At 46.3% G+C, this 22,254-nt stretch overlaps 1 protein-coding gene across 2 annotated transcripts in view; it reads left to right on the top strand.

Annotated features, from left to right (window-relative positions):
• LOC139746512 (uncharacterized) overlaps window positions 1-22,254 on the top strand; it is a 294,662-nt gene that overhangs the window by 5,772 nt on the left and 266,636 nt on the right. The gene's annotated exons all lie outside the window — the stretch shown is intronic.

The raw sequence follows: 22,254 nt of genomic DNA, 5'->3' as shown, positions 1-22,254 counted from the left end.
TGAAGCACAGCTGGACAACCACTTTAACGATAACTGTCATCGGAGGATAATTTCATCCTTAATGACAGTCTGATACGCACGTAGGTCAACCTCTCGTTGCTCCAGGTTGTAGTGACGAGCAGGACACTTCTCCACAGTTTTTGGTGGGTGAAGTTCCTGCAGAATCCGTTTTCTCTTCTTTCTTATAAACTTCCATGTCAGTGTATTCTTCCTGAACGACGTGGTGTCTCTTTACAGCTATTTTCCTTCTAGTTGGTGTAGCGGAAAGAGTGAGGAGGTCGGAGAGGAGGAACCTTCTGTTTTACTTTCCTTCGTCCGTCTGTGTAGATTATGAATGCACGATGCTTGTGACTGTCCCGCCGTAGATAACTTCATCATAGAGACAATTAGGTCGTGTGTTATCTGGCTCTCCTCTATACTCCCGTGTGTCGTAATGTTTTGAACACGGTGGTTCTTTCACCTCTTCGACATCATCTGTAGAGCCAAAGGTGATGTCGCCCCTTGGATAGGATGTCCCTCTCTCTACTCCCTCCTTCCCTACCCCCTACGCTCGTGCATGTGACATTCTAAATGCAAACCAAAAGCAATTTGGCACATTCTCTTATAGGACGCAGTGCCAAAGTGACACACATGCACAAGTATGACTTTGAAGTCCAAGATAAGATTATGTTTTCATGAGACAGTATTGCCAGGGGCAGCCGGGCACATGATGCCATCTAATGATATGCAACATGACTGTCACACATCACTGTCAGGTGATGTAAACCTACTAAGCACTGCGGTACGACCCTACAGCACGACTATTCGATAGGAGGTCGTAGACTTTGGTCTGACCCAGAAAGATCAGGTCAAAAAGCCAAGCCATAGAGAGAGAGAGAGAGAGAGCCAGGTTTCGTAACCGTTGTGATCAAGGGTCGTAACAGTCATGCTCGATTCGTAACCATCGTGTCAAGAGTCGTAATCGTCATGCCCAAGGGTCGTAACTGTCATGCTCAAGGGTCGTAACTGTCATGCTCAAGGGTCGTAACTGTCATGCTTAAGAGCCATATCGTCATGTTTCAAGGGTCGTATCGTCATGCTCAAGGGCTGTACCGTCGTGATCAAGGGCCGTACCGTCGTGATCAAGGGCCGTACCGTCGTGATCAAGGGCCGTACCGTCGTGATCAAGGGGTTAGATAATTCAGGGGAAAAAAAATGTACAACTAACTAACCCAAACTACGACAGAGGGTAGCACTCCGTCCCTCCGTCATCCTGGGTTAACCCCTAGACTCTTCGGGTGGGTCTCAGTCATCGCCCAGACTCTGGGGTTGGAAAACTGCCATGTGGATCCCCAATCAACACCCAGACTCTGGGGTTGAGGCTGTGGGTTTGAAGAGCTCGTCGAGAGATTTAGGGAGAATCAAAACGACATAACATGTAATTAAGCAAGAAATTTTGTATGATATAATAGTGATGGATGGTGGGAACAGAATGGAGGACATGGTTAATGCAGACAACACACATATTTGAGAAGTTGTATGATGGTGGAGCGTGCTTAAGAGATTCCCCCCCCCCCCCCCCCCCCCCGCACGAGTGTAAAGCTCTCTTCTTTAGTACAAACAGGTTATTACACACACACACACACACACACACACACTCACATACACACACTTGCAAAAAAGGGCTGCATATGTTCGGTACATATAGTCAACATACAAACAAACACTCAACACCTCCAACAAACAGTACATTTGTACCCAAGGCTGCACTAAAATATTATCACTAATCTCAGGACATTACATTCACAGCGTAGTTAGCGACATACCAATTACAATTATAACTTAAAAAGACTACATTTTGTGCAAACATAAAATTACGTTTAATAGCACACATACACATAAACATACGCGTGTACCCGTTCTTCTTAAATAATTAATGTATAACGCTGTATAACGGCGCATTATAAACAGTCAACAAGCGACATTATTGTCCTGAAGATGAATTTTACAGAAAACACTAGATTTTACCGAGCATTAGTCTGGCCGAACGCTGCGTCAGGAATAGACGATGTGCGAAGGTCAGTTCCGTCTGGTCTTGGAGCCCTTATTGCGGCTTTCAGGGAAATTCAGCAAAAGCGTCGTACTTGCCCATAAGTATACACCAACCGTGAGATGTAATACAGCCAAAGACCACTGTCTGGGGCCAGTTTTGCGCCACGTAGCTCAATCCACCTATTGTGCTTTTTAAAGAATAACAGTGATAAAAATAAAACTTCGCATCATCCATACTGCATGTATGTAAATTCTAAGGCCTAGTGTATGGCCTACTTACCGTGGACAATGGCTCTACATCTGCAGATGTGGAAAGAACAAGGTTTGCTGAGCGCGCTGGCGTGGCTTTGTTGTGTTTATCAGTTCGTACAATTTGGCGGGCTGCACCGCCATGGCGACGCGAGGTGGTGTGTGATTGCAGCGGCGCGGACCACGATGCCGGCTCTGTGTTGCCAAATATCTCAGCTTGGCATGATTCTCCCGCCGTAGTTCACTTGTTTTCTCCCTTACACAACGTAAGCCGTGGGCAATTATTCTCTGATAGCCCCTGGTGAAAAGGGACAATTGTTTCCTGAGGAGAGAATTAGAATGATTATATTTTTATCGATTACAACCTTTTTCTTTCATAGATGTTACAATGTGTTTGTGTTTAACTGTAGCCTACGTTACATGCATTCAATACGTTTTATATTTCATAAAACATGACCCGCTACGATACTTCATACACCAGTCGGGGTACAAGTGGTACCTCGTATATAACTCGTTAACAGCAATTTAGACACTACCAGCCAAGAACAAAGATCTATTCATCACCAGGTACAGAAACTAGCATTCAGGACGGTACTGAACCAATCAGACGTAAAACCCACCGTAGCCAAACGAGATGAGAAATTCTAAAAAGCGTATCAGAAATGAATGACTCGTCTCCCTCCCGAAGATGACGTCATCATACGTATACGCTGCCTGCCACCTCCTACAATTTTTCGGACTGTATAATTAGTTTTCTGTTATGAGTCAAACACTTATCAGTTTCACTCTACAGTAATGATACTGTGTTATCAGCAGGACCGACTGAGAGGGAAGGGCAGAAAGTGGAGGAGGGGAGAGGGAAGTTTGGGGTTGTCAATAACCCCCGCGTCTATCGAGGGCTCTAGAACCAGCCTCTCTTTTTTCAGAATCCCGCGAAAACTACGCCGTAGTAACCCTTCGCCCCGCCTCGCCTCCACCCCTGGTTATCGTCCTTATACCCACCTTGGCTCATCGCGCCAGATACGTCACCCACTTTATCAAGCGCTCAGCGAGTCAGGATGTATTCATAGTTCCAGTTGGGGACCAGAACCAACTGGTCCCAGGCGGCGGTCTGTTTTGTACCGGGTTCGTTCGACGACCAGTGCGTTGTTACTCTTAACTGTATCATCTGCGATCCTGAGCCACGCACTCATAATGGAAAGTTGATAAATCCGGTTCAGCCAACTTAATCTACCATCAGATTACTTAGGGTTACCATAATAGCTAAAAAGGGTGACAGATATTAGATCATGTGATCAAAGGGAATCGAAAGATTTGTTTTCATACGTTTCATTGTTTTCAGGAGGATGAGATAGTGTTTATTGGTCAAGGTCAGTTAAAGTGATAGAATGTTTTCTTCTCGAGGACGACATAGGGCTGCCGTGATGGCATATTTTCATGGCTTCTCCTGGGAATCTGGGGTGACATTTATAAAGTGTGTGAGGTTCTCGGATATATTTGCGGAAGGTTGGGGTAAATTTGGTTGTCTTTGGGAGGCTGTAGTAGCAGGAGGAGCCTCTCCTGGCGAACGTAAAGAGATGTTTAACCTAGATTCCATAGCTACCAGACCTACCAAGCTGACACCACCTATACAGGAATCATTTAGAAGACAATCTGTGATGTTTACCGAATCGGAAGCAAAGAAAACGATCATTAAGGAAAATTCAGGAATTCTGCTAGAGTGAAGTACTGACCCTTGCTCCGTGTACGGCTGGAGGTGGGGGGGGGGGGGGGGGGGGGGTACACACGTGTGGACCACCGGGAACGACGCGCGCGCACTCTGCTTGCCATGTCATCATCAGTGACGACCACTATGAACGACCAGGAGTGGCCCTCACACACACACCATGTGCACCACTACAGACGACCAGGAGTGGCCCTCACACACCATGTGCACCACTACAGACGACCAGGAGTGACTCACCATGTGCACCACTACAGACGAACATGTGTGACCCCCAAATTATGTGCGGTATTGCAGATGACCATTAATGACCCAATAAGTACTTAAGGTACCCTCGTTAAGACCACACGTGCTTGGTAAAGTCCATCATTGGCCTAGTAAAGCCCTTAAGAGTCCTGGTATAGACCATCAGTGGCCTGGTAATGACCATGAGCGGCCTGGTAAAGACCATGAGCGGCCTGGGAAAGACCATGAGCGACCTGGGAAAGACCATGAACGACCTGGTAAAGACCATGGGTAACCTGGTTTATTTTGTCTGGCGTAGTACCATGGCCTACATAGTCATACAGTATTGCCAGACCCGTGTGCTGTCCCACACAGTATTGCCAGGCTCGTGTGCTGTCCCACTCAGTGTTGCCAGACCCGTGTGCTGTCCCACACAGTGTTGCCAGACTCCCGTGCAGTCCATCCTCATACTTTTCGTCCTCGCCACTCAACACCTCTGTCACACGTGTGATCCCTTACTGGTCACCTTCTTGTTTGATGTCACACTTATGGTCGACTTGAACGCCACTGTCACACTTGTAGTCACCTGTCATTCTCTTGTCCCACTGACATTACACTGTCACACTTTTATGACATTTTTATTCCAGTCACACTTATTGACACCTGTAAAGTTCAATGTGACGCGAGTAGTTTCCTCACACTAGTGGTTCCAGCGTACGTATAATGTATTGCCTGCCACTCCCCTTCACACTACAATGACTTATAGTCTATTAGATTAATAGTATACCTACTTATAAACCCAGTATCAGGGTCAGTAAGGTCCTCTGTACCGAGTATCAGGGTCAGTAAGACCCTCTCCCTAATATCAGAGCCAGCAAGGCCCTCCCTCCTTCATTATCAGGGCTTACATGTTCTTCCAACCTCAGTACAGTATGAAGGCCACTTTAATTTCATCCGCTTTTCTGTCAAAGATGTTTACTTGTCTGACCGTACGAGTAACAGAGGCAGACCAGATCAACGACAACGTGGGTGAAGGTAACAGTAGTTGGGTGTGGGTGGAGGCAAGTATGGAGGTGTTTTCAGTGAGTATATTACATTGACTTGGGGAAGTGACTGGTGGACCCAGAGGTTCCTCGCCCCGTCAGAGAGGTAGGAAGGACAGTGATGGCTTCGTTGTGGGTACAGGTACAAACACTATGATGGGGAGGGGAAAACACATCACATGAGGTTTTGAACATTGCAGACTACAAACGTTCAAATGGAAGGTTTTTATAGACATGTTCTACATCACATACATGGTTTATAATGTTCAGATTACAGTGTGATACTGTATTTGCATGACTCAGTAAGTTCAGTATATATATATATATATATATATATATATATATATATATATATATATATATATATATATATATATATATAGAGAGAGAGAGAGAGAGAGAGAGAGAGAGAGAGAGAGATTATGCATAAGGGTGAACTGCATCGATATAGGAGAGTGACAGTTGTGATGATGGACTTGTATCGCCCCCGTCACAACAGAAGGGAGAACTGCGATTGTGTCAACTGAGTGTCATTAAACATCTGGAAGATAGCATACTGTACAGATGTTGACGGGAATGCTAAGAAAAGTCAAGCTATATCGCATGTAAGACAAGGAATATATATATATATATATATATATATATATATATATATATATACTTGCACTTGGCATGTTTACATGAGAATTTCAGATAATGGTTTATTGATTTGACAGTCGTATACTTAAGGTTAGGTGATATATATGGCAGGTATCGTACGTATCCAAACAAATTATGTAAACAAGGGCAGATATGACGGGAGATGTTTGGTATTCATAGGTCTATGATAACGTCATGATTTCAAGGACACAGTTTCTTACTGACGATTCCACATGAAAATTATTGTAGCTAATACAGTGATGGGCATAATGTGTACATAGCTCAATGTATGGCAGATTTTGGACATAGTGATTGAATGTCTTCATGGATGTTATCCGTCAAATAGGCACACAATTGTCGACACTGTGATGGCCCTGAGGGTCAGAAACCACTGATTTTTAAGACAGTCGCAAATTTAGCGCCTCACCTTGTGTTTGTCGGGCCGAGAACAAGAGCTGGCATTCGGAATGTTCAAGATCATGATCTCTCGCGAACCTGCCACATGCCCCTGTACCCAAGGTGTGTTCTGGAAGTTACAGTGCTGGACAAGGTGATACTGTATCAGGGCTAGTAGTCCCATCCCTTACTCAGTATTAGGGCCTGTAACCCCTTCTCCACCCAGTATCAGGTCCAGTAAGACTCCTTTATAACCGGTATGAAAGCCAGTAACCCCAACTCTACGAAGAATCACGTCCAGTAACCCCCTCTCTACCCAGGGTCAGTATCTTAAGAAAACGCGCCTGGGTTAGTATGCCTTTAACTCTTCAAAGACAAAATGCATAGTTGTAGATTAGTGTGTGTGTGTGTTCCTCTATTTTGTTGCGTGGTTCCTTAAGTTTTAGGCCGGGGTCGTGCGCTGGGTTGCCTGGGATTGGGTAGTTAATCAAGGAGGGTATGAGTGGCAATCAACGCCATCCGCTGGTGAAGCCGGACCTGGCAAGTGTGCCAGCCAGGGACCATGATTGTCGGGGGGGCACGGATGCCACCTGGCGCTCCCGGCCCAGACCACACCACGGACCACCACCAGCGCTGGTAGGTCTGCGGCCACCGGTATGTCCGGACCACCGCTGGTGGGTTGGGGACCATCACTGGTATAAACTCTGGACCACTAGTGGTCAGGTCGCAAGTCGCAGATACGTTCACTGATGAAAGAAACATCAGTTGTGCTTCGTTGCTGAACGACTCGTCGTCGTCGGAGGGGTCTAAAGGGGGGGTCTGAGGCGCAGACATCCATGACCGATGCAACGTGAGGTGAGCAAAATGGGAAGTGGATCTGTTTGGTTGTGTGGAGCATCTGTACACAAGGTAACCAATATGGAAGTGGCATCATTGGTTCATTACTGCGTCTGTTTACACTACCGGGGTCGACAACTTTTTATATCACCGCCACCCCCAACTGGATGCAGGCAGTGGTCTATCGTCTCAAGGCTTAGAACTTTATGTTTGCCAAGACATTGGGCGCATCTGTCAATGCTTGGCAACTCCGCTTCGTCTGAGATACTTTACCTCCTCGAGGACGACACCTGCAGTCCTTGAGGAAGACGGCTCGAACCGTGAGTACGGCCGCTCTATCCTAGAATTTTTACGATGTCCAGGATTTCGACACGACCTTCAAAGGTCAGGTCAAAGGTCAAGGATCACCACTAACGTGGTCAAGGAAGCTGCTCATGTGTCATGCCACAGGTGACACTGTCACGATATTACAAATTGGTATTTGTCCTGTACGAACGATAGATATTTCAAGCAGCTGTTGACACGAGCAGAAGCCGCAACCTTACGTCAAAACTATGATGTGACGACGTCTCTACATTACTCAGTGGACAGGAACCTGTCATGGGGAATATATTTCATTATACCGTCAGCCAGGTAACTGATGGGGCTTGCACCTCACAGGACTATATGGAGAAACCAGATGACGGATGACCTGATGGTCTGCGATGGTAGATTACCCTGCTTGGAAACTAGTCGATCTCATTGGGGCCTGCGCCTCAGCAGAGGAAAAAATTGAGTCTCTTCATGAGGTTTGTTTCTTCGTGTTTGATGACGTGTGTTGACGAGGAGTGCACACGGACGTGCTCTGTTTTTAGATGTGGTATAACCAAGGCCTTGGACGGAGGAAGCACTGCGTTTTTCGTCTCTTGGTTTTGATTTCTAGTATTGATACCCAACATTGTGTCTGGTGTATCACATGCAGTTAGGCATTGCATTGCGTGTCTTTGGTCACTGTTGATGAATACCCGAAAGTTCTTCCCGATCTCGGTACTTCTCATAATGGCTCCACAAATACCTTACATTCGCGATCAAATATCTGCATCACCAATCGGCGTTCATCTCCATTCGTCCGCGCTGAAGGCCATCTGCTATGTCTCCCACTACTCCATCGGTTTGTCTGATAATCTCACTCAACTCCTCGTATAGTTAGTTTCCCTCTGCTTGGGGTCTTGTTTTCCCGGAGTTCCGTGACGTCGGCGAATTTCGAGTTCGGTCCAGGTGGGTCGTGGCCTCCAAGCCTCGGTAGGGGAAGGACAGGACGTTAGTGCAGTAGCGAAGGTCTCTCTCTCTCTCTCTCTCTCTCTCTCTCTCTCTCTCTCTCTCTCTCTCTCTCTCTCTCTCTCTCTCTCTCTCTCTCGTCTAATCCACTTTTCTCTCCATTTGCCGTGCGTCGCACCCCCCACACACCCCACTCCACCACCACCACGTCAAGTAGGCCCCCCTCCCCCTCCTCCTCCCAGTGTTTCTCTTCCTCCTTTCCCATCTTCCTCTTCCGCAGCAACAGCATGGCGGTATGTCTATAAATATTACCAAGTGATCAACACCGCCTGGCCATGAGCAAGACAACGTAGTCATTTTGTTGCCATGGGATCAAGCAACGCGGGGGTTACCGGCGTTCCACACAAGACCGCGGCAACTCATCAGAACCAACGCGATGTTGTCTGAAGTGTTGAGAGTCAACAATGAAGGTATTTACAAGGGAGGAAGGTGATAAAACCCGCCGTAGTACCACGAGACCTTGGTTGTCAGGCTCTTGTGCCGGGTTGGCAACAATGTGCGTGCGCGCGCGCGTGTGTGTATGTGTGTGTGTATGTGTGTGTGTGTGTGTGTGTGTGTGTGTGTGTGTGTAAGCTTGTCTGTGTGACGGCACACGCTACGCAGGAGCAGATTGTGGCCCGCCCGGCCTGCTTAGTGTTACTGGCATGTGGCTCTCTTGGTGAAGGTCACTAGTACGTGGTCCTCCTGCTGAAGGTCACTATCACGTGGTCCTCCTGCTGAAGTGTCACTGCACGTGGTCCTCCTGCTGAAGTGTCACTGCACGTGGTCCTCCTGCTGAAGTGTCACTGCACGTGGTCCTCCTGCTGAAGGTCACTAGTACGTGGTCCTCCTGCTGAAGTGTCACTGCACGTGGTCCTGCTGAAGTGTCACTGCACGTGGTCCTCCTGCTGAAGGTCATTGGCACTCATGGGTGCCACTGTAACTCAGACAAGTGTTGCCACCACCAGTGTTGTGTCACTCTTGTGTTCAAGCGTCCTCATGTAACGTCAGTAGGGCCCGGCAGAGGATAGGGAATGTGGTCACAGGTGTGAACGCAAGAGAGGATAGGCAGCGAATCCACATGTTTGGATAGAGCAGAGGATAGGAGGTGAGACCACAGGTGTGGACTGAACAGACAACAGGCAGTGATACACCAGGTGTGAGCACAGCAGAGGATAGGCAAGAGAGACGCTGGATGTGGGGATAGAGCAGAGGATAGGCAGGAAGATGACAACTGAGGACGAAGCTTAGGATAGCCAGCGAGACCACCATCGTGGACAGAGCGAGGATGGCCTGTGAGACGGCAAAGGCGGACAGAACAGGAGAGACAGTAAAGCAACAGGTGTTGACAGAACAACACAGTGACAGAGGTGAGGGTGTTTCTGTCTCGTGGGTGACAATCGCTAAATTGTATCATGTAAACTGATCATGAGTTATTAGGTTTAGATGGTTTACCATGGTTTGTATATCTTGTTATGATGTAAACCAAATTTTGTATTCTCATTCTTATGTAAACCATGTTTTATGTCTTCTAATGTAGACCATGGTTGTTACTTCTTTTTCTGATGTAAACCACGGTTTATAGGTCTTGCTCTGATGTAAACCATAGTTTATGTCTTTTAATGTAGACCATCGTTATTACTTCTTGTTCTGATGTAAACCACGGTTTATAGGTCTTGCTCTGATGTAAGACGTGGTTTATATGGTTTGTCCTGATGTAGCAGGTTTACACACGGAGAAAATCACTAGAATTCCTTTTGCTTTCAAGCACTTTGCAAGCGTTTGTTGTTGTCCTTTGACGTGTGGACTTAACCCCACCGCTACCTACGCACTTGGCCAAAACCCTGACCTACATATACCTGACTTTTCTCTAAACCAGCCATCATCAGTTCCTCTTTTACGAAGTAGAGGGAGAACTATTTCTGCCACCCTCGGCGTCAGCGTACAGGCCCTCAAGCGCATGCGCATCCACACCTTGGTGAATCTCTACATGCGAGTTCAGTTCTCAGTCACCAGCTGGTGTCCTGTCGTGTGTTGTAAATTCATGTGCCGAGGCGTAGAGATGAGCGCTTGATCATCGCACCAGCAGTAGGCCAGCCCTGACCTACACATCTTGCCTTGAGGCCCCCAATTGGCTGCTTACCCGCTCTGTCTAAAGGAAAACAGCCATTTAAAAGACCTTCTTCAGATAGGTCATTGTTCAAAGCAGCCCACCTGTCTACAACAACATTTACCTCCAGAAATCATCTACGTAAAGCAGCACTCATCAGAAGAAGCCATTTATCACTGGCGACGTTTGTATACTGCAGGACTCTGACTGGACGTTCAACTTCTAAAAAACAGAACCTGTTTAAAGGGCGTTCCCGGATAAGGAAATGCTCGTCTTGAGAGGACACTTGTCAACAGTAGAACCAGTCAAAGGAGGACGTCTACAGCAGTACTTGTCTAGTGAGACCATATGTCTGTAAGTGTACTATCTAAACGGGCCATCTGTCTAGAGCAGCGCTCGTCTCAAATAGCCACATGTGTGGGGTAGAGAGGCTATACCAGCCCACAGCAGCACTTGTTTATAAAAGACAAGTTTCTACGGTGCTGTTCGTCTCACGAGGCCACCAGTCTACAGCAACACTTTTCTCAAGGGACTTCCTGTCTACAGCAGTACTTGTCTACAGAGGTCGCCTTTCTATAGCAACATTTGTCTACAATGGCCACCTTCTAAAGTGTCACTTGTTGATTCAAACTAAGAGAGGCAAACCGTTAATATCATCTGTCCAAAGAGCCCATCTCTCTAAAGTGGCACCTGTGAAGACAGCCCTGCACTGTAAAGCAGCACCCATAAGGAGCGACCACTTACCTAAAGCGGCACATGTTCAGTAACAGCCACCAAGTTAAAAGGGCACTCGCTCAGAGCGGTGATTGTGAACAGAGGCCGTTTGGTCAAAGGAATCCATCCACATCAAGCGATACAGGAACTTGTTGAGGGTACCGTGCAGGACAGAGGCCACACCTGTCTACAAAGAACAAGCGTCCAAGTCAGTCCTTATTGTAAAATGCCACCTGTCAAAAACTTGTCTTACGTCTGGGCTTCTATTTATATGTGGCCGTCATAGTGAGGTCGTGGTGTGGGTGGTGCGAGTGAAGAGGGAGGGGGGGAGGGGTGTTTTCTGGCCCGGAGTTGGGGCTGGGGGAGGTTTGGCCTCGGGGAAATCTAGCGGGGGGGGGGGGGGGGGACTCCAGCCTTGATGGGGTTAGGGTTTGGTGGTCTAGATAGTGGGGGTATGGAGGTTTAGCCGGTAACAAGTAACGACACATAACTCACACATCCTTAGTCTGCTGGAGGTATATAAATAAAGCACTAGAAAAAAAAAAAGTTTCTAAAAACCATTCCCACCAGCATCTCAACACCTACACCGACCCTACCACACATTCTCTAACTGTGGGTCGTCCTTGCTGGTGTTAGTGTCGCCACATTTGTCCGCCCATCTCAAGACCATCAGCCCATGTCCTGACCCGTTCACCCATGTCCTGAGCATCCATGTCCTCACTATCCACCCATGTCCCGGCAATCCACTCATTCTTCATCCAGTGCCTGTGGACTGGACTCGTGCCATCTCCACAGTGCCTGTGGACGAGACTAATGCCACGGTGTAGTTCATCTCACACATTGTGTGGATCACCGTGTCGTCCTCATCCACTCCGTACGGCCGTACGATCCGACAACGGTAATAACGGTGATGGTGACATTTCCCACCAAATTCGCTGCTCAAAAGCTTCGAACCCGCGATCTTGTATGACTAATGTTCTTATATTGACGTCTGTTGTCTTATGAGTCGTAGCCAAGTATGTGAACTAGTATTACTGAAGCGACCTTACAGAGCCTCTTGATGCATGGAGAAGCGAGTTACCAGGATGGGACCAGATGCTGCTACACCCATGAATGCAATCTTTGCAGTGTGTGTTATTACATTAGTATTACGTCAGCGGATGGGTGTGTATTATTACATTAACATTACATCAGCGGATGTCTTCATGACGCAAGAGACCAGGTAGAAAGTGATCCCAAACGTCATTTTCATTTTCGTTCATCACTCCTCGTGTTCACCCATCTTCCCGCCAACCTTCTCAGTAGTAAACCTAGGTCAGGTCTGGTTGTAAGGCTGTTCTTGGCTGGAGTTTTGCTTCGTGTTAACTCCGACTATTCCTTAGGTCAGTCGAGCTGATTCCACGTGAAGCAACGCGTGTGATGGAGAGGATGACAAAAACTTGAATGTGTTCAGTGTCTCCATTACTCGATAAACCGTCCTCATAGGGTTATTTAGTCTCCTCAACACCTTGAGAAACACTGATGGAGACCCATTGTGAGACGAGGGGTGTCCTGCCATTGTTCTCAGTCATTGTGTGAGACGCATAACAGATTATGAGATGTAATCAGATTGGCGGAGAGATAAGCAATTTCGACCGTCACTCGACAGTGAAAAAAAAAAAAGCCATAAGCTGAGGAAAATCTTTAGTGCTTCTTTATCCTTGTCTTGGTTTTGTTTCTGCTGCTGGAGGTATTGGATGATGGGTCTCTTACTGGATGCTTAAGGCATATAATTCCATCAGACAGAAAAAGAAAGAACAGCCATTTGCCTGTGAGGTAATGAGTCAAGTACATCAAAACGACAGCGAGGAATTTCCTCGAAAAGTCGTAGAAAAACATTCGGAAATTCGTTCAGTTGAAAGAGCATTCTATTTCCACCATGGGGCACCACAGTGGCGTTTGCGCACATGCCTCCGAAGTGGTTTTCGTACACATGAAGGAAAGGAACTGATATTTTATTCTGATGTTAGTTTCTCCCCCGTAACTACTAGTTTTGGCACACAGCTATCATATTTGAGGGAGAACAAGGCCTGGGCCAGAGTCGTTAGAGTGTAATGAGAGTGCCAAGCAGTGGGGCTGAGTGGTGGGCCTGCCGTGACCCACGGCGCTTGGCACTGGACCCACTTCAGCTGCCAGGCAACTATGTGCATCCTTCCCTCTCATTAATTATCAGCAATTATGTCGCCCGATCCCAACCAGGCGCCTCGAGGCCTCGACTGAAACCGGTTCAATCTGAACTTTTTGTTTAGTATTCACTACCGACCACTCAACCCACGTGTGTAGAAGCATCGGCAAAAACTGGCTCTTAGGGAACTTTTGTGTTTATAAGTTAGCCAAGCACAGGCAGATGTGTCCTAGCTTCAACTGAAACTGGTTCACTTTGAACTGTGTTGTTTACAACTCGAAGACGACCACTGCCAGATACTTCGAAGCCTCGAAACAAGTGGGGATCACTTCTAGTGTCCGTGCCACAAGTGCCACAACCAACAGTGCTGCAGGGCCACAGTGCCTCTGGCTACAATGGCAACTCCATTACCATTACCTGTCGTTCCCTCGTTCACCAGAACTATGATTCTCCAGGTGAGGCATCTGTGTCACTAGTGCCTCGGACGTCATACGTGACACTACCCTCCCCCCTACTTTGCCACTTGTCTCCACAGAAACGCTAATTTCAGTCATTCTAAGGGAAAAGCTAGTGCCACTAGTTTTGATGGGAACATTGTACATCTCTAATTCTACTGGGAACATTATTACCACTAAGGCAAAAAACAATAACCGCTAGCCCTCTTGGGCAACACCACTGCACTACTACCAAGGGGGAAAAGCCTCAGTTCCATTGTCCCTACCAGAGGAACTCAAACACCACCAGGTCCAAGGTGAACATGTCACTGCCACTAGTCCCTAGCGTGCTTTGGGAACCGTGAATGTCACTGGTTCCCAGGGGAAAACGCCACTACCCTCCAGGCATCGTCGGTGGTATGAGAACGAACAGAAACACATGTGCCACCGACACTCGGGGGAATAACAGTGCCATCAGTACTCAGGTGATCATGCGATGCGGTCGAAGTCATACAGTGGAGTCATGGTAGTGAAGTAAAAGACATTTTAACGTGAATAAACCGATCTGACCAGGGCTTTACTGACCCGACCAGGGCTTTACTGACCCGACCAGGGCTTTACTGACCCGACCAGGGCTTTACTGACCCGACCAGGGTTGTGCTGACCCGACCAGGGTTGTACTGACTGAGTGTATGTCCACCCACTCTTCATCGACCCTTAATAACCTGAAATCCCTGTTTACGACGCCTGACCTCAACTGACCTGGATGTGAGCGGCTAATTGTGTGACACTTCCGGCGAGGGCGTGGTGTCAGGGTTGGGGTCCCGCCCGGAGTGTGGTATTGTACCCACACCGTCCACCCACACACAGGTTATACACGAGGTGGGACACACGTCCACATTGGGCGTCGGAAGTGCCACAGTTGGTCGCAACCTGCAGCTCCAGGAATATATGTTATTATTATATGTCGGGTGTTACTGTAAGTACGTGGACAAGATTTAGTCCGTGTCCTTCCGTAGAGTGGGAGTTCCCTCCCTCCTACCCACTTTTAGGACCAGGCCAGCCTTCGTACGACTGTAAAAGTGATGGTAGTGTTGGTGGAAGGGGTTGTAGGAGCTTCTACGAACAACTAGAGCAACAACTACCACATTATCCGTGGCTACTCCATCTTCCTGCTGCTCGAAACTATATATGTTATATCCACCCAAAACACAACTGTATCGTGTCCCCCGGTAACCTGACACTGGTGAAGATACTCCCGCTATCCAACGCCATCCGCACTGAGGATGGTCAGTGTGTGTGTGTGTGTGTGTAGGATTATTACCTGTGTGTTATGGGGACAGGGTTTGATGCTTGTGTTGCCCCGTCTCTTAACCTTATACATGTACTATGTCCTTATTTTGACGTGAGGATGTATACAAACACGCACACGCAACTCAGCGTAAGCCAGGTACACCATTATCGACCAGATCCGAAGAGAAGAATGAAAGACTTGGGTTGACTGTGGGCCAACTGCCGTGCCCAGGACTCGATTCCGAGCGGGCCTTTTCATGAATCATGACCAGCGACGCTAACCGTTACACCGCGGAAGCCCGAGTTATAGATGCGTGGATCACATGCTTGCTTTGAAGAACTGCGTGAGAAATAGAGAAACGGTTGGATTTCTATGTGACATTTATGAATGTCGAGGAAGCGTGTGATGGGGTTTATAATGATGCTCTGTGGAAGGTGTTGGGAATATATGGCATTGGAGGAGTACTTCTAGGAGCAGTGAGGAGTTTTATCAAGATAGTAGGGTGAGAGTTGCGGTTAGACAGAGAGGAGGTTGAGTGGTTCCAGGTAAGTGAAGGTGGGTGTGCGGTAAGGGTGTGTGATGTCACTTTAGTTCTTAACCTGTTTATGGGGTGGGATGGTGAGGGAGGCGAATGCGAAGGTTCTCGGCGAGAAGGATGGGTCTGCAGTGTGTTGAGGACGGAGGAGTACTGGAGGAGGATCGTTTACTGTTCTTGATGATACGTTCTACAGATCCGAGTGAGAAACAGCACAAGCTAGTGTCTTGAGTTTGGGAGAGTGTGCGAAAGAAGAAAGTTGCGAGTTTACGTGGAGAAAGAATGGATGTGAACGGATGCGGCCTTTCTTCGTCTGTTCCTTGCGCCACCTTGTTAACAAGAGGAAACAGCGATCATATATTATCGTAATAATGATAGCCTATTCTGGGAACTCCTTTCTTGACTAATATAAAGGCAGAACTCCTTTCTTGTCCTAATTTAAAGGCACTTACGTTTGCCTTTTGGTAACAAGTGACAACTTCCAGACCGCAATCACCCACATCTGTTTAACCAAACACTTCTTTGTAGTTAGACGCTGAGGATATTCGCAAACATTATCGAAGGAATAGCTTTTTGATTTTGATCATTTCTAGATGCCATTTTCACCTCGTTCTTCTTTACCTAAACTTAACCAAACGACCCGACTCCTATTTCAGGGTATTGCCACAAGCTTCTTTCCGCAGGAACCTAGAGTTCCAGTTATAGAATTATTCTTATAATTAGACCTTGTTGCAATACAAGAGCTCAATTACATTTTCTGCTAATCACGTAATTTAGGAAGAATGCCAACACGGTATGTGTGGCCGCACTTTACTCGATATATAACGGGTGAGCCAACGTCCTTGCCCGTGCACACAAATGCGGAGGGTTGCCAGACAGCGCGGCCGTTGGACTCCCATAGCGTCCACTGCTATTTATGTCACATTTCCTCTGTACCTAGAAATCTGTTACACCCAATTACAACCTCTTCATTGACAGTAAATATATTTTATGATAAAGCAAACTGTTGCCTGAGAAGAAATAAAGCAATGTGCGTCGGTCAGTGTTCCTCTCAAGACGCTAAGAAAATCGGCAACGCTCTGAATTTTTAGTGTTGCAATTTCGTTGCTAAGGCCTCTGCAACGTTACCTGGTTGAAACTAGATAAAAGCAGAAGTTGGCTGCACTGTGGCCAGTACTAACTGGGTGCCAAAGGCATGGAGGCTGGAGGTGAAGACTACATTCTATCTGTGTGGAATGTCTAGAAATATTGGTTTAAATATCATTTCTCTTTCAAAGCTGAAATGTAAACTCCATCATTGACAATGGCGACCGAAAATGATTGCTATTATTTGAACTTAAAATTGGGCTTATGAAAGTTCGACAGACTTGAATTAGATCTAAATATATGCAAGCACCATTCGGGGGCTTTCAGTAATCTGTATTTCAGGTAATTCATATGGTAACTTATAGTCATACTGCACAGGCACAGATCTTCTAAGTGTCTAAAAATGTATGGGACATTGAAAGTATGAGAAAAAGTACACATAAACAAGATTACGAAGTACCCATGTGAATAAGAGTCCTTTCCATATTTCATATTTGAAATAAAGCTAGAAGCAAGGCCACCGTACCCCAGGTTCGCAACGTCTAGCTATAAATGGTTTAATTAAATGTTGTGACTACGGAGATGTCTGGAATATAACACAACATCGTGAACGACCAAGAACTGCTCCTGCCCTACACCACCACCTTGGTAACTGAACCCAGTGGCTGCCTGAGATTCACACCCACGTATTGCATCATACCAGTTGTTTTCTGGGTAGTTGTACACACTCTTCACCCACATTTGATGATCTTTTCATCATTTGTTTTACAAATTGAAATTTAATGAGTACAATGTAATGTTGTCATGCACTTTATTGCTGCTTGTGTGTGTCACATTATATGCTTACATTTTACTTATAGCTAAAGTGATGTAAGTTCAAATATGATATTACAAAATTCACTTATTTGTAGAAAAGACTAGGCTGTATGGGACGTGCTCTTTGGATAGTTTGGGTGAATTATGAATTTAGTAGGAATTAGGCTGTGCTCAAGTATAATATTCTGTAAATTTTAGTGACTTGCTAATTAATCTGTTAGAAAGAAACCCGAGTTAATTAATCTATGTAGTTTATAATGCTGTGATTTAAGGTATGCCACGGGTGATAGCAGGTTTATTTCATATGAAGTTTGGTAGAGGACCCAGGAATTAACGTCATGACGGCGTCATCTCAAGAAAATTATTGGCTCGTGGGACATTTTTTTTTTCATGTCAGTATTCACAATTTCATCACTTTAGCTCTTACTAGTTTTTATACTGTTAAACAATGCTTCTAACACGTTTCTTTGATTCTAGTTATAACCTATGGTTGCTTTGGATTGCATCTTTCAAAAAACTGTTCTGTTCTCTGTCAGCATCACGAAACTAGTATTAGACCTTGTGCAGGGTATGATCAACTCCCCCTAACTCTCGTTTCCGTGGTTTTGTCCTCTAGCCTTTCACTGTAACTCAACTCTTATATTTCAGAATTACCAAGACCAGCTTTGTTGCTCTCAGACATTTCTGTTAATTCTGTCCTTTTTTTTTTAAGTGCAGTGAGCAGACTTGAACAGCATATTCCAGTTTGTCTCTATACGTTGTGAACAGCTTCCTGAACATATATTTAAACATGCCAGCGGAATTTCTCGACTTTTTAAGTATCGTGAGTGCTTAGCCCTTTGCACACGACGCCAGCGACGATTTCGCCCAATGGCGTGACCTTTGACCTGACCTTAGAATAGTCGTATCAAGGTCCCAAGCCATCGTACCCCAAAATATAACTTATTCCCTGGTCCTCAGCCGTGTGAAGCGTGAGCCTATGTAAAGCAGGGGGGGTAGGGTGGAACAGCCGTGGCGGCGGCCTTCCCCTCCCTACTTCCTCGTGCATCCTTGACCCTCTTACAATATTGGCGCCTCCTGTCTGCTGAACGTCAGCAGCTGGTCGTACAGGACGGCTAGGGATGTATGTTGCAAGAGTTACTCACGTGGTCTTTGTAACAGGAAACCTTACTTAAGCTTTATTGGCCCTTTGATTGGGTTATAATGCGGATACCCACCTACCTCCACCCCCCCACCTCCCTCCACGCCGCCCCCCCTTCCCTCCGACCCCACCATATGGCGGCCGCCCGCTGCACGTCCTATACGCTTCAGCCTCTCCGTGTTAACAATTTGTGATGTAAAATAGATATCCTCATGTTCACATCTACAGTGAGACTGTGCAGGATTACTCTCGTTTATGATAACCACTGATACGACAAATTTGGCTCGCCATCATCTTTCTTGATCTGTTGCTTTAACGATTCTGGTGTTTTCTGTATCTCTCATCACACGTTGTCTTTAGGCAACACAAATATTTCTTCCCAAGTCAGGACACATGGAACGGCTAGATGAGTCAAGTATCGGAGCATATACCGTCGTGTCGCAACCAGCCAGGAAGACCAGAAACAACGATCTAACTCACCAACTGTTTTAAGTAAACAAGTTTACAGCCAACCATTATTTCACGACTTTTTTTTTTTTACGAGTAATCTCATCGCTTGCATTCGATCTTCTGCCTCACTGACCACCCAGAAGACGATCGTCACCATATCCAATAATATCAGTAATATTTACCTCGCCAAGTGTATGTCAGTGACGGAACGTGTGTGTGTGAGTGCCACAATATTCCGGATGTAGAGCAGGAAGCGAGTGTTCTGGGTATGGCGCCTAACTCGTCTTGTTGGGAAATAGCGCGTGTTAGATCTAGGGGTCAAGACCAACGCCACACACCAGGGGCGTGGCCAGGAGTGCAGGAAAGCAGGAGGGAATGGCTCCAGGTAACCTCCCCCTCACCCCTTACACCCCAATGTGATGTCTTTTTTTTTTTTTTGTCGATGCCATAGTCTTTTTTTTTTTTTTAACTTATGGAACTCGTGATGCCGTGTGAGCATTAAATTCGGGTGCTTTGAGATATATCATCCAAGTTCTGGTGCGGTAGGGAGGAAGTCATCTCCTTAGCCCTGCCTCCTGGTTATATCCAAGCGTAGTGTCAGTACTTCTAACTTACAGTTCAGAAAGTTGGGTAAACTAAGGATTAATGTCTGTTTCATTATGTCACAGCTGACCTCATCTCTGAGCTCCTCTGCCTCAAAACAAAGAAAGATTTATAACTGACGAAACAAAGAATGTTTCCTGAAGTTTTCGTGGGTTAAAGATAGTCCCTTTTTTCTATGTGCAACAGTACTGTTTATAGCCCTGCTAGCCTTGGCCAACCAGTTTATGTAGGTTACGCAAGGAGCTGTGTGTTTAGAGTAGTTGCTCCCAACCTAAAATTGTGAGTCTCATACAACTAACTGTCCTTCCTCCACGTTATGTGACGCCTTACATCATACGTTCGTTTTTTGTCTTTTTTTAATAATTCTAAACCTGATCAGATCTTACGTATATATCATTACTGAACACGGAGAGAAAGAAATACGGGTGGAATGTACAGATATGCAAGTGTGAAAAAAAGAATATCTTTTTTTCATTACACATGTAAGGATATGTGCTACCATATGGACGCCTCTCGTACCACTGGTTGTGAACCACTGCGTTAGGTGGCTTATGGTTGAAGACCTAAAAAACAGAGGAATAGGTTAATATTTGGGCGTAGCCGCGTCGCATGCGGCAACAGCGAAGCCGGGAGACGGGTATCTTGTCTCTCATTACCCCTCCATTACAGTCTGTGCTGATTTCCTCTTGGTTCCTCCTTATTTCACAATCCTTCAGTAAGGAAGGTTCTTTAATTCAACACAGCGGTACGACCCAAGGATGGTACTACCACCCTTGCTTGAGAGATTAATATATGTTTTCAAGGAAGGTTTGTCAGTAACGTTTGCTTGACGAAGTTTGATCGTCACATTCATTCAGCATATTGAGCCTTGTAAGGTGTGATGATACAGATGTATAACTGTCTTGTGGTAGGCAGAGTTACGCGTTTGCACACGGAACAAGCCTGCGCTACGTCGGCCTCACTACCCAACTTACTGACCATACAACCTGCTTGTAAGTAGTATATATTGATCATACGTGCTTGTTAACCAGAACCAATGTGAGCATAGATTACAGCCTGGAGTAGAGCACATGGGTGATTTAGTAACTTGGAGCTAGGATCCCAGGCACCCGCTCAGACTCACGGGCGTCGAGGGTCCTGGGCAGACAACCTCACCACCACCAACAGCTTCCAAAATTGGAGTGGGGACCCGGTGGTGTTTCTAGGGGGGTCCTTTCCCCTCTCATAACGTCTTTTTTTTTTTTTTTAAGAACGTACAAAAAGGAGAATCTCCAACTAGGACAGCAACGAGCTCATAAACGAAGAATAATGCATGCAAAGTATTATGTAAAGGTGAAGAGGACCCCCTCATGCCCACGATGCGGAGGCTACCACAGTGAAGACACTGAACACTTGCCGCTCAGTTGCCGTGCGCCCTCCCCACACACAGACGCACACGCAACATCACCACACTTCATGACCCACGGCGACCTTCCTAAGCGTTGCAGGAGCCCCATAAAGACAGAAGTGGCTCACGTAAGTACAAAGTTATGAGGAAGTGAGGACGCCACTTACTGGATTACATTTTGAATTCGACTACGTGAGATTTGGAAAAAAAAAAATATAGAATAAAGCTCAGGCCCCCAAGGCTAGGGTCAGACAGACCACAGGCCCCGGGACGGCAAAACCCACCCTCCCTCCCCCGCCCTCTTCCCCAGTCATCGTGTCTGGTTAGGCTGGAGGTGGCAACACTGGGGGAATACTAATGATCTGGATATGTAAATGTTAGAAAACACTGATAAGTATCACACATACTCGTCATCTACGACAAGCACGAACTCGGGAATGTTTGCAAGTTGAATTGTGGCTATAGATCTTGAGTTTCTGATGAGATAGGTTTTTGATTGAATTATCCGATTTTTTTACGATTACATAAATGAATACAGTTCCCAGCGTATAGCGAAGGAACTGAAGGAAGAAAGATGTGTTTTTCGTACTCTTGACTCGAGAATTTGGTAAACATCTAGTCCAAGGGCACCACAGAAATAACTTAAGGATTTGAAAGAAAATATTACCTTTTGAGCATTTTCCGACGAGAATTTGCCAAAAGGAAGGGCTAGCTCTCTGCTAGTGTTATGTAGAACGAGTCTTGTGAGTTGATTGTCAAGCGTTATGTGTCAGATGAAGAGATAGTATGCTTGTTGTCTAAGTGCTGGCTCACTGTGAAAGTCACTAACACTCCCAACACCAAGGCGGGATAGTATCAGGTAAATACAGTGTCTCCCTGGTAGTGGCTGCTTGCCACCTACTACCTACAAATCTGCACTTGAAAAGGCTAATTTGAAAGAGCGTTGATGTAAAACGGAAGGACCCGGTAGTCAGTTGCTAGTATTACGTGTTCTTCGCCTCACGACCTCATACGAAGACAAGAGTCCTGTGTTGACTAGGATCTCCTTTCTAGAGGCTCCTCCAGCCAAGTCTCGCCAAAA

This window comes from Panulirus ornatus, chromosome 65 (assembly GCF_036320965.1).
Source record: "Panulirus ornatus isolate Po-2019 chromosome 65, ASM3632096v1, whole genome shotgun sequence".
Lineage (NCBI taxonomy): Eukaryota > Metazoa > Arthropoda > Malacostraca > Decapoda > Palinuridae > Panulirus > Panulirus ornatus.
Note: the sequence above shows the minus strand (reverse complement) of the source record. Positions and strands in the feature narration are given on the sequence as shown.